General features: G+C 43.3%; 1 protein-coding gene across 8 annotated transcripts in view; it reads right to left on the reverse strand.

Moving 5' to 3' along the window:
• LOC140427034 (rap guanine nucleotide exchange factor 6-like) overlaps positions 1 to 12,682 on the reverse strand; it is a 541,878-nt gene that overhangs the window by 422,081 nt on the left and 107,115 nt on the right. Inside the window, exon 1 of one of the 8 annotated variants that reach the window (XM_072512463.1) lies at positions 4,729 to 4,872. The exons of the other annotated variants lie outside the window; for them this stretch is intronic. The gene's annotated coding sequence lies outside the window, so the exon portion shown is untranslated. Of the gene's footprint in view, positions 1 to 4,728; positions 4,873 to 12,682 lie in introns of those variants that run through there. 8 annotated transcript variants of the gene reach the window in all.

Here is a 12,682-nt window from a genome sequence, read left to right on the forward strand (position 1 = left end):
TATGTCTGCCAACAACACTGCAGCACATCTCCAAGGTGAGCATTGAGAGGGACCTAGCTCTAATACCAAATCCACAAAATGTGGGACATGGTTTGAGATTACAATTGCCGCGTACCCCACCCTCTTCCCCGCAGGAAGGTGAGACCGACCCACCATAAAGAAGTCAATCCGAGAATAAACCTGGTGGACATGGAGGGAAAAAAGCAAAAAAAGCCACGGTTCTGCCTCCCCCTCTGCTCTATAAAAGCCAATATGTCTAGATCGGTCAAAGTCAGAAAGAGAAACTAGTAGCTTGTTAATCAAAGGTGTATCATCCCAATTTGGCACATATACATTAACTAGAACCACCAACGTGCCCGCCAAAAGACCCTTTTATTAATCAAAACTGCTGCCCGGGGACCTAACATCGAAACCAGAGTGGAATATCTGTCTCACCCACCCCTTCCGTAACCTTGTCTGGTCCCTGACCTGCACATAAGTCTCCCTCAGAAACACCACATCAATATTCAAACTGTTCAGTTGAGCAAGTATCCTCCACCTTTTCACTGGGCCGTTCAATCTCTCTCTCGCTCCCCCCCCCTCCCCAACCCTGAGTCAGTCATTTCCACCAAACGGGGTAATCCAGTAACTAGCAACTACTTAAAGAGTATAGCATTGGGCTCACCCAAGATGGCTGCCAAATCTTCCATCGAGGCAAAACAAAGAAAAAACTGCAGTCACCATCAGAAAACTATCCCTACCCCCCATACCTACCTCCCCACAATATCACACCCAAATAAACAATCAATCAACAAAAGGCGAAACAGAGACCCCAATCCCATAACTCAACTACCCCTAACCCCAAACAAATCAAAAACACTAAGCTCATTATTTAAAACTACAATAATGAGCCGCAGTTATGCCCACCACTCCATTCTGGTTAGCTAACTCTTCCGCTACCAGGGCAGCTGCTGCCTAGAGTAAAGACAAATGACAAATGAATAGCCAAAACCACCAGCGTCCCACCGAAATCTAACTTTAAGAATCAAAGAAAAAAATACCAGTTCCACACAAGAACAAAAAAATACAAGCTTGCACAAGGAATCCAAACAAATACCTATAATCACTTTCCCTCCCCAAACATACAAAGACTTCATGAAAATTATGATTAACTCGTCCCCAGCCCATGCTTCTAACAAATGCATCTGCCTCCTCCAGCACGTCAAAATAACAGCCCTTCGTATCAAAACTCACTCTGAGATGTGCAGAGTATGCCACCCCAAATTGAACTCTACTCTTATACAACGCGGCCTTGGCCTTGTTAAAAGTCGCCCGCATTTTAGCCAGATCCGCGCCCACATCCAAATAGTGCCGGATTTCATGGACCGCCCAATTGTAGCCCCGACAATCCTTCACCCATATCAGGACACTCTCCTTCTCCGGAAATCTATGGAACCTCACTATAATTGCCCATGGTGGTTCGATAGGACGCGGTTTCTGCTTGAGTGACCCGGGGGCTCGATCCAGCTAGGGAGGGGAGATCAATCCATTTCAATTCCCGCTGGCAACACCACAATTCTAAGATTCTGCCTCCTGGAGCAATTCTCCAGTTCATCCACCTTGGCCCTCAGTACTTGATTAACACCAGCCATCAGTCCCATCTCAACTTCCAAGGAGACAATCTGATCGTTCTGCCTCGAGAAAGCCACTTCCACTCACACCTGTATCGCCACGCCTTGACGTTTCATTTGTCTTCTGCAATCCCGACCAAATGGGAGCTAGGGTCTCGTCTATTGACTTATGGAGGACATCTGAAACAGCCCATCGCTGCTTCTGAAATTCCATTGCCAAGGTGCCTGTAAGCATCTTGGCCGTCAATGGAATGGCCAGAGCCGCGTTAGCAGCCTCCGCCATTTTCTCAACCAAAGAGCCTCGAGACGCTTCTGAATCAGTCAACGCATTTTAATTTGCAGGCTTCCTGGTCCTGGACTTTCTAGGCAATTCTCTTGTGTAGGAACCTTATCCCATCGAACTAGTGAAGATTTAGCTGAAAAGAAAACAAAAAAAGTGCAAAAAAGGCTAAACTTAAGTACCCTGATGGGAGCCACCCCATGTGCGACTACTCCCTACATGTTGCCACCGAAAGTTGATGAAGGTGTCATGCGAGAGTGCCTTTAAGAACTGGATGTTTAAGCAATGTACCTTTAAGAAAACAGTGATGTCATAGAATGGGAGGAGCTCAGCTCAGTTCAGCCATTTTGCAGTCTGTGTTTTGCAGGTTTTTAGTTTCAGTTTAAAAGCAGTGTCTGTGTCTTTCCAGAGAGCTGCAAGTTTTGCAGTTTGGTTTTGCTGAGAGCAGCTAAAAAGTGCCTGGCTGGTTTTGCTGAGAGAAGTTTAAAAGTAGAAAGCCAGTTTGCGACAATCTCTGCCATTCTACAGAAAATATATATATCCTTTAACCTGATGTGATACTGTTCAAAGGTGTTAAGTCTCTTGGAAGTTTGAAGGAACATTTTAAGGAAGTATTTACTGTTGTAATATTTTCTGAGTTATCTTTGAAGTAAGGGGTGTTAAGAGATCCAATGTTTATTTAAGATTGTAAGTTGAGTTCATGGAATAAACAGTGTTTTGTGTTTAAAAACACACGTGTCCATAATTATAATCCCACACCTAGAGAAAAAGCCGTGTGCTCAGAAAAGCAACAAATCCATTAAAGGGAGAGGTTGGTTGAACTCCATGATACATTTTAGGGTTCTGAAAAGCCTCGCCCATAACAATGGCATCTGTTAACAATTCTCATAAGAGACTATTTGTTAAAGCATGGAAATTAAGGCATATTCCTTCGTTAGAAAACTGGCTGAGTGGCAAGGGATAGAGCAGGAATAATGGCTCGGTACTCCAATTGGTAAGATGTGACTAGTGGTGGCCCACAGGATCTAAATTGGAGCCTCAATTATTCCCGATGTATTAAGAGAAATACATATCCAAATTCGCTGATGATAAAACAATTTAAGCACTGTCGATGGGAAAAGATAAAGAGATACTTACAGTTTAAGCAAAGAAACAAATCGGTTGTAAATAAATTGTTCAGTAGAGTGAGGCATCAACTTTGGACATAAAAAAAGACAGACCAGAATACTTTATAAATGTGAAAAGCTAGAAACGGTGGAAGTTCAAAGAGAATTTGGGGCGAAAGGGTATGTATGGTTCCATGTATACAGATAATTTAAATGTCACGAAGAAGTGCAGTAAGAATCAAAAAGACTACTGGAATGCTGGCCTTCATATTTAGAGCACTAAAATGCACCGGGGGGGGGGGGGGGGGGGGGGTGAGAGAGGCTGTAGGAGTTACACTACAGCTATGGTTAGACCATACCTGGAGCACGTGAGCAGTTCTGGGTCACACACCTTTTGAAGGATATACGTAGAGCACATTGCAGCTTTATCCAAATGATACCTGAACTTCAAGGAGAGATTATATAAATAAGGGATATTGTATTCCCTGGAATTTAGACAGCTATGGGGTGATTTGAGAAAATATATTACAAAGAGGTGATAGAGTAGATAAGAGCAACTAATTCATCTGGTTGTAGAGTCTAAAACAAGCGGCAGGCCTTGCAAGAGTGAATTTACAAATAACTTCTACATGCAAACAGGTGATTGAAGTTTGGAATTCTCTCCCACAAATGGCAATGAATATTAGATTTGACAAATCTTTTTTTAAACTGCGTTAGCTAAAATTTCAGATAAAACATGAAAACACAGTGGTCAAGTATTTCCTTGAAGCTACCCCACTCTTTCATGATAACTCAACAAAAGAACGACAGAAATCCTGCACACATGGAAATTATGCCGGTGGAATGGAAATAGCTGCTGGGCAATTCAAGGTTCTTACTGCTTCACAAAAATACCAGTACCCGGTTTTATTTCAAAGTTCATAGTTCTCTCTCATGATCGATGTCCTTTTGTAATAATATATCAACAGCTATTGTACTTCCTTTACTCCTTCAAATATTAATATTTAATACCAATTTGATTCTGAAGTTAAAGGCACTGAGGGAAAAATTAGTCATGTGTCAAATGTACTCACAGGAAATCTGTTTTTATTTGGTTTGAAATGAAGAATCTTGCCACTATTTCCTAAATCAATAGAAAGTAAAAACTGGCACATTGAACAATGGGCTGCCAACTTGTGTTGCTGGTATAGATCAATTTCACCCACATTCTCTTAAATAGCGTTCGTCAATTAACTAAATCTATGCAGAATGTAGTAGCTAAAACCGAAGATTCCGTTTTTTAAGAGTTGGAACTGCTCTGCATAATGTTTAAACTTTATTTGAATCATGGACCCTTAAGCAAGTTCCAAATTATTCCTTTTAGTGCAATTCCGGCAACACACACAACTTCCTACAATTTGTATCGGATTCACAAAGAAATATGACAATTACAATAAAGATAATCCACTTAGTTAAAATCGCTACACAATGAATAACAATCTCACTACACTGCAGTTAACCATTTGAAAGAATTCTGATCTCGCAATAGGTCCATTAAAACAAATGTGCCTGGTTTATGTATTTTTATAAAATTCAGCAAACTTCCTCTCAATCTCATCACCAGCATTCACAACAAACTTATGCTTACAATTGAATCACCAAAATAAAATTGCCAAACTGCAACCGATCATTTCCCAGCAAGTAAAGTTTTAGGAGAAGAAAAGCAAAACATACCAGTTACTGCCGATCTTACCGTGTATTTTCTAGTTTATGCCAACCCTAATCCATATATTGAAGTATCATCCTCTTGAAAACAACTGTGCTCTGGCTGCTTTGTACCGTAGGTGTCAGTTAACAGATATTTCTGTTGTACTCCATCGAGTCTGCATAATTCTGATGTGTTTGCTAACAAACTACCCCCCCCCCCCCCCCCCCCCCCCAAAAAACCTTGCTTTTGAAAAAAATTGGAAATTTAAGTTCCACTTCAAAACTAGGGAAAATTGTTTTGCAGCCAGTTACTTGCTTCAGGCTAGAAACATGGTTTGTCTCTCAACGTTTCTTTTCCAGACTAAAGCTTCCTCTTTTATAGCTTTTTCCCTTCTATTCTCCAAATGTGAAAGGCAGCATTGAAATTGGCTGTCTGCTCAACAGGAGCAAGGCATGTGCATTTCCTGCCGAAAATGACCTCACAGCCTCAGTTGGTTTAAAAAAAACCTGGTCAAATTGCTCTGAAGTCGACAATTCTGCCTACATACCAGTTTAAGCCTTCAACTGCTATCTGACAGCTGCAGCTTATCAATATACTGTGGAAGACAAATGTGCTGTGACTATGATTTAAATTTTCCAAAGCAGGATGCCACACTCCGCTCCAGCCCTTTTTTCCAACTATACCTAGATTATGGCAAAAAAGTTAGGTGCGTGACTTTTTCCAGCCAAAATGTTAACCTTAAAAAAGCTCCAAGGCAGTGATCTGTATGCCCAAGTCACCATCACTTTTTTTTTCCTTGTAGAACCCCTGCTGTTTCGACAAATGGTAATGGCAATTAACACAAACAGTAAAGGTTCAACCTCTGCAGATCACAAGGCAGGCAGGCCAGAACAGAGAAATAAAATAGCAGAAGTAAAATTAAATTCGATGCACCACTGACCAGGGTCCGGTGAACCAACAGAGGTCCAGTTGCTTGAATAAACACACACACACTTTAACCTCAAGACAAGTGTGAGAATAAGTGACATAATTAATTGGTCAATTTTATTTTGAAAATAAAATCTATCTGTTAATCTGGAAAAGTTTATGCAACATGTACTGGTGTATGGACTACGATACTGCTATAATTTTGAATAATTACACTGAAAATTAACTAAATAGCTACTTTATATGCAATATCTCATGGCAAAACTCATCAATGGGAGTTTGAAGCAATTTTTACGAAATTTATTTTCTACTGGTACGATTCTCTATAATCTTTAAGTCACACCATCCCCATTTGTTAATAACCAAAACACAATTAAACATGCACCCTCAGCACATAGCTTCTAGCTTATATTCCCATTGTTGTTGATGGCTGTGTTATCATAGAATTTACAGTGCAGAAGGAGGCCATTCAACCCATCGAGTCTGCACCGGCTGTTGGAAGGAACACCCTACCCAAGGCCAACACCTCCATTCAACCCCCATAACCCAGTAATCCCACCCAACACTAAGGGCAATTTTGGACACTAAGGGCAATTTATCCTGCCCAATCCACCTAACCTGCACATCTTTGGACTGTGGGACGAAACCGGAGCACCCGGAGGAAACCCACACACACATGGGGAGGATGTGCAGACTCCGCACAGACAATGACCCAAGCCGGAATCGAACCTGGGACCCTGGAGCTGTGAAGCAATTGTGCTATCCACAATGCTACCGTGCTTTAATTTAAAATGTAGTCATTGCCATAAAATTAATTGCTCAAGTATTGCAGCCCAGCCTGTGGAAATATTGCATGGTCAGTCTCAAACTGCTCCTTTACCTAAAAACGTAAATCAACATTTCCCAAAACAAATTAGTTTTCATGTCATCACATACTTGGGGGTTACACTTTCCACTCATTTACTAAAATAGCCCAAATGTATTGTCTAGCCAACGAGTACTAGCTGGTGCCAACTAGTATAATTTCGGAATAATTTTCTGAATTTATTTAGCAATAAAGGAGGCAATCATAGTTTGTAAAAACTTCTGGTGTGATTACAGTACGATTGATAACTTCTGCAGTTGATACCTCCAATGTCACATTCCTGAGTAAGGCACACTGTATTATCTCCGCATGGGAACAATTTACAATAAATGCTTTACATGCCTGTGTAGAACAAAACATTTGTACAAAGATGGTTCCTTCCTCACCCAAACAGCACAAACAATACTGAGAATGAATGCTCAAATAGCAGCACAGCCAGTTAAGAATTTGAATTCACTTCTATGCAAATGTTGTTATAAAAGCTACTGACATACAGAGTAGAGGAACTGCAAGGGCAGAGGGACTCGGTGTGTGTGTGCGCGTGTGGGGGGGGGGGGGGGGGGGGGGGGTTGGAGTAGAATGCTGGTTACAACAGCTCACATATAGGCACGGCCAGAACAAAGAAGACAAATGTGGCAATGTAGGATGGCCTGCAAACAAAGGGAAAACAGGCGTGCAGGGGCACATCCACGTGTTGCCTCCTGGTAACAGAACATACCGGGGTGTATTTGGGCATTTCTTGGTGTCGTTCTTGTGATCGCACCCCCCCCCCCGCTCCTCTGCCTTGCTTTCCCAGTATTCTGGTTGGTGTCCCTCTACCTCGCCCCACCCTTTCCGGTATCCGTTTCTGTCATAGCCCAACCCCCCCTCCCCTCTATTGGCTGTTGGTCACAAAACCGAACAGGTTCACGAATGTGCAGCAGGGAAGGAAATCTGTTATCCTTACCTGGACAAGCCAATAGTTAACTATCCTCAGTAGCCTTGCAAGCCATTCAGTTATCAGAGCTCAACACGGGTTGGTACATGGGACTTCGATGTTGTGGCCATTTCAGAGACATAGATAGAGCAGGGACAGGAATGGTTGTTGCAGGTGCCGGGGTTTAGATATTTCAGTAAGCTCAGGGAAGGTGGTAAACGAGGGGGAGGGGTGGCATTGTTAGTCAAAGACAGTATTACAGTGGCAGAAAGGACGTTTGATGAGGACTCGTCTACTGAGGTAGTATGGGCTGAGGCTAGAAACAGGACAGGAGAGGTCACCCTGTTAGGGGTTTTCTATAGGCCTCTGAAAAGTTCCAGACATGTAGAGGAAAGGATTGCAAAGATGCTTCTGGATAGGAGCGAAAGCAACAGGGTAGTTGTTATGGGGGACGTTAACTTTCTAAATATTGACTGGAAACGCTATAGTTCGAGTACTTTAGATGGGTACGTTTTTGTCAAATGTGTGCAGGAGGATTTCCTGTACATAGGAAATGTAGATAGGCCAACGAGAGGAGAGGCCATTTTGGATTTGGTACGAGGTAATGAACCAGGACAGGTGCTAGATTTGGAGATGGCGAGCACTTTGGTGATAGTGACCACAATTCGATTACGTTTACTTGAGTGATGGAAAGGGATAGGTATATACCGCAGGGCAAGAGTTATATCTGGGGGAAAGGCAATTATGATGCGATGAGGCAAAACGTCGAATGCATCGGATGGAGAGGAAAACTGCAGGGGATGGGCACAATGGAAATGTGGAGCTTGTTCAAGGAACAGCTACTGCATGTCCTTGATAAGTATGTACCTGTCAGGCAGGCAGGAAGTGGTCGAGCAAGGGAACCGTGGTTTACTAAAGCAGTCGAAACACTTGTCAAGAGGAGGAAAGGAGGCTTATGTAAAGAAGAGACATGAAGGTTCAGTTAGGGCGCTTGAGAGTTACAAGTTAGCTAGGAAGGACCTGAAGAGAGAGCCAAGAGGACCCAGGAGGGGACATGAGAAGTCTTTGGCAGGTAGGATCAAGGATAACCCTAAAGCTTTCTATAGGTATGTCAGGAATAAAAGAATGACTAGAGTAAGAGTAGGGCCAGTCAAGGACAGTTGTGGGAAGTTGTGCGTGGAGTCCGAAGAGATAGGAGAGGTGCTAAATGAATATTGTTCATTAGTATTCACACAGAAAAAAGACAATGTTGTCGAGGAGAATACTGAGATACAGGCTACTAGGCTAGAAGTGCTTGAGGTTCATAAGGAGGAGGTGTTAGCAATTCTGGAAAGTGTGAAAATAGACAAGTCCCCTGGGCCGGATGGGATTTATCCTAGGATTCTCTGGGAAGCAAGGGAGGAGATTGCTGAGCCTTTGGCTTTGATCTTCAAGTCATCTTTGTCTACAGGAAAAGTGCCAGAAGACTGGAGGATAGAAAATGTTGTCCCCCTTGTTCAAGAAGGGAAGTAGAGACAACCCTGGTAACTATAGACCAGTGAGCCTTACTTCGGTTGTGGGCAAAATCTTGGAAAGGTTTATAAGAGATAGGATGTATAATCATCTGGAAAGGAATACTTTGATTAGAGATAGTCAACACGGTTTTGTGAAGGGTAGGTCGTACCTCACAAAACTTAGAGTTCTTGGAGAAGGTGACCAAACAGGTGGATGAGGGTAAAGCAGTTGATGTGGTGTATATGGATTTTAGTAAAGCGTTTGATTAGGTTCCCCACGGTAGGCAGAAAATAGGGAGGCATGGGATTCAGGTTGATTTAGCAGTTTGGATCAGAAATTGGCTAGCTGGAAGACAAAGGGTGGTGGTTGATGAGAAATGTTCAGACTGGAGTCCAGTTACTAGTGGTGTACCACAAGGATCTGTTTTGGGGCCACTGCTGTTTGTCATTTTTATAAATGACCTGGAGGAGGGCGTAGAAGGATGGGTGAGTAAATTTGCAGATGACACTAAAGTCGGTGGAGTTGTGGACAGTGCGGAAGAATGTTACAAGTTACAGAGGGACATAGATAAGCTGCAGCGCTGGGCTGAGAGATGGCAAATGGAGTTTAATGCAGAAAAGTGTGAGGTGATTCATTTTGGAAGGAATAACAGGAAGACAGAGTACTGGGCTAATGGTAAGATTCTTGGCAGTGTGGATGAGCAGAGAGATCTCGGTGTCCATGTACATAGATCCCTGAAAGTTGCCACCCAGGTTGAGAGGGTTGTTAAGAAGGCGTATGGTGTGTTAACTTTTATTGGCAGAGGGATTGAGTTTCGGAGATATGAGGTCATGTTGCAGTCGTACAACACTCCGGTGCGGCCGCATTTGAGTATTGCGTGCAATTCTGGTCGCCGCATTATAGGAAGGAAGTGGGAGCATTGGAAAGGGTGCAGAGGAGATTTACCAGAATGTTGCCTGGTATGGAGGGAAGATCTTATGAGGAAACGCTGAGGGACTTGAGGCTGTTTTCGTTAAGAGAGAAGGTTAAGAGGTGACTTAATTGAGGCATACAAGATGATCAGAGGATTGGATAGGGTGGACAGTGAGAGCCTTTTTCCTCGGATGGTGATGTCTAACACGAGGGGACATAGCTTTAAATTGAGGGGAGATAGGTCGGCGCAACATCGAGGGCTGAAGGGCCTGTACTGCGCTGTAATGTTCTATGTTCTATAACACTAAAAGTCTCCCTTGCCAGTAGCCCCTCCCCTCCCCAATCATTTGAGTATGAATAAAAAAGTAACCCCAAATTTTAGGATGTAGGCTAACATAGTGCAGAAATTAATACTACTTTAAGTTGACTGCGAGCCAGAAAAGTTTTAATCATGCAACTTAGAAGTATAAACTGATCGGATGCCAAAAGGGTGTGCAATATTTGCGATTTTAGAGCTATACAGCACCTGAAATCACATGTCCTATTTCAACAGGCTTGTTTGAAGCTGGAGGCAGAGTGGCACACTCAAAAGTTGAAATATTTTCCCTCCTTTATTGAGGACACAACTGACTGCAGCAGAGCCAAGATTACCAATTGTTATGCATCAGGGAATGGGAATCCTTTTTTGGCAATCACTTGCTAACTAGCATGATTGTCCACCTAAGAAACTCCCGTGCTATTGGTCATAGGTTCGGTGGGTTCTAGCATGGCTGATGAGCTTAATTCTAGAGCTGCATCTTCGACCTCACACTTGGCAGGCCTCCTCTTGCCATCGGATACCCTAGAGAATTGTACCCCTTCAATCAGAAGGTTGCTCCAAGTAGGTCTCTTCTGAACAAGGCTCTCCCAGGCGTTGACGTCTATGTTGCATTTCTTGAAGTAAGCCTTCAGGGTGTCTTTAAAGAAGTTCCTTTGCCCTCCTCTTGTTCGGGAGCCTTCCTTGAGCTGGGCAAAGAAGGTTTGCTTCGGCAGTCGTGTCTCTGGCATCCAAAGCACATGGCCGACCCAATGGAGTTAGTTTCGAATGATCATGGCCTCAATGCTGGTGCTCTTGGCTCCATAAGCAGTCTGCTGTTAGTACACTTGTCCACCCAGCTGATGTGGAGAATCCGTTTCTAACAGCATTGATATTACCTCTCCAGGGCCTTGAAGTGCGTCTGTACGTACTGCAAGTTTCTGAGCCGTATATAAAAGCTGGGAGGACGTCAGCCTTGTACAAGAGGGTCTTGGTATCAGCACGAATGTCGCGGTCATCAAAGTCTCTCATTCTTAGGCGCATGAGGAAGGTGCTTGTAGATTTGATACGATGACAGCCTTAGATGAGAGTTGGCTCCCCAGGTAGGGGGAAATGATGGGAGACCAGATCTTGCCTTGGGTGGATTGGTAAAGGACTTGAGTCTACTGGAGGTTGAGGTTCAGTCTGAGTCTTCATCATGCTTCTGCAAAGGTGTCAAGCATGGTTTGGAGACTCGCTTCTGAGAGAGTGGAGATGGTGATGTCATCTGCATACTGAAGTTCCACGAGCAATGTCCGTGTCGTTTTTCTTGGATTTCGATCGGTTGAGGTTGAAAAGTTTTCCACCTATCCTATAGATGATCTTGGGAATCTTATTCTTGAATAGCTGAAGGATGGCGACGATGAACATGGAGAAAAAGGGGAGGGCGATGACACATCCCTGCTCAACTCCAATCTTGACCTTGAAGGTTTGTCTTATTTCCTTCAGCCAGCATCTTGCCATGGGGTTGTCGGAGGATGGTAATTAATTTCTTGGGACAGCCAGCCTTTGACAGGGTCTTCCCGAGCACTTCCCAATTGACTGAGTCAAAAGCCTTGGTCAATGAAGGCAATGTAAAGTGGTTGATGTTGCTCCTGCGGCACATCATCGATAAAGATGGCTTACACAAGGTGCCGAAGATGACAGTAATCTTAGAAGCATCATGTCCTGAAAACGTGATACAATAGAGGTAGTTTTTACGATTGATCAATTATCGTAAATTCGCGCCAAATTTAGCAACGTGATTGAAGCCTGACACCTCATTATGCGGCAACAGGACTGGCACCAGTCAGAAGAATGCGAAAGCGCATACAATGAGGTGAAAGATGCCTTAAAGAAGCCAGAGCTATTAGTTCACTACAGGCCCAAGCTGAAGTTACAACATGCTTGCGATAAGTCACCCTATGGGGTTGGTACAGATGTCTCACACATAATGCCTTTAAGGGAAAAGCATTTGCTTCATGCACTCTTACTAGCACAGAAATTAATTATGCTCAGCTGGAACAAGAGGTCTTGAGCATCATTTTCAGGGTACCTTTATGGACATCAGTTCATTTTCTTGATGCATCATCGACCCTTGAAGACATTCTTTGTGCTGTAAAAGGGTATTCCTTCTTTAGCAGCTATTAGGTTACAAAGATGGTCTTTGATATTTTTGGCAGACATACGATATCCACTATTGCAAGTCAGAGCAACATGCAAATGCTGATGCTTTGTAGAGATTGCCATTACAAATCAAGAAAGAACTGGAAGAACATTTCGTCACCTTCCTGTATTTCTCACTCATGGATATTGTACCGGTGGCTTCATCTCAAGTTTAGAGATATACAAGAACCGATCCAGTGACGAGGAAGGTTATGGAAAAATGTCAGACACACATTGTAAATATCCAGATCTCAAGTCCTACATCAAGGTTTCTGGAAGTGCAGCTTGCAACCCATGGGTGTCGGGAAGATCGATCCGTTGCGCTGTTCTTGCAGTGGCTCCGATCGCAAGAGAAAAGCCCAATAGCCACTACCGAAGGCGGCTGTCGCCTTTTAAATGAAATAAA

The sequence above is a fragment of the Scyliorhinus torazame genome, chromosome 7 (genome assembly GCF_047496885.1).
Source record: "Scyliorhinus torazame isolate Kashiwa2021f chromosome 7, sScyTor2.1, whole genome shotgun sequence".
Lineage (NCBI taxonomy): Eukaryota > Metazoa > Chordata > Chondrichthyes > Carcharhiniformes > Scyliorhinidae > Scyliorhinus > Scyliorhinus torazame.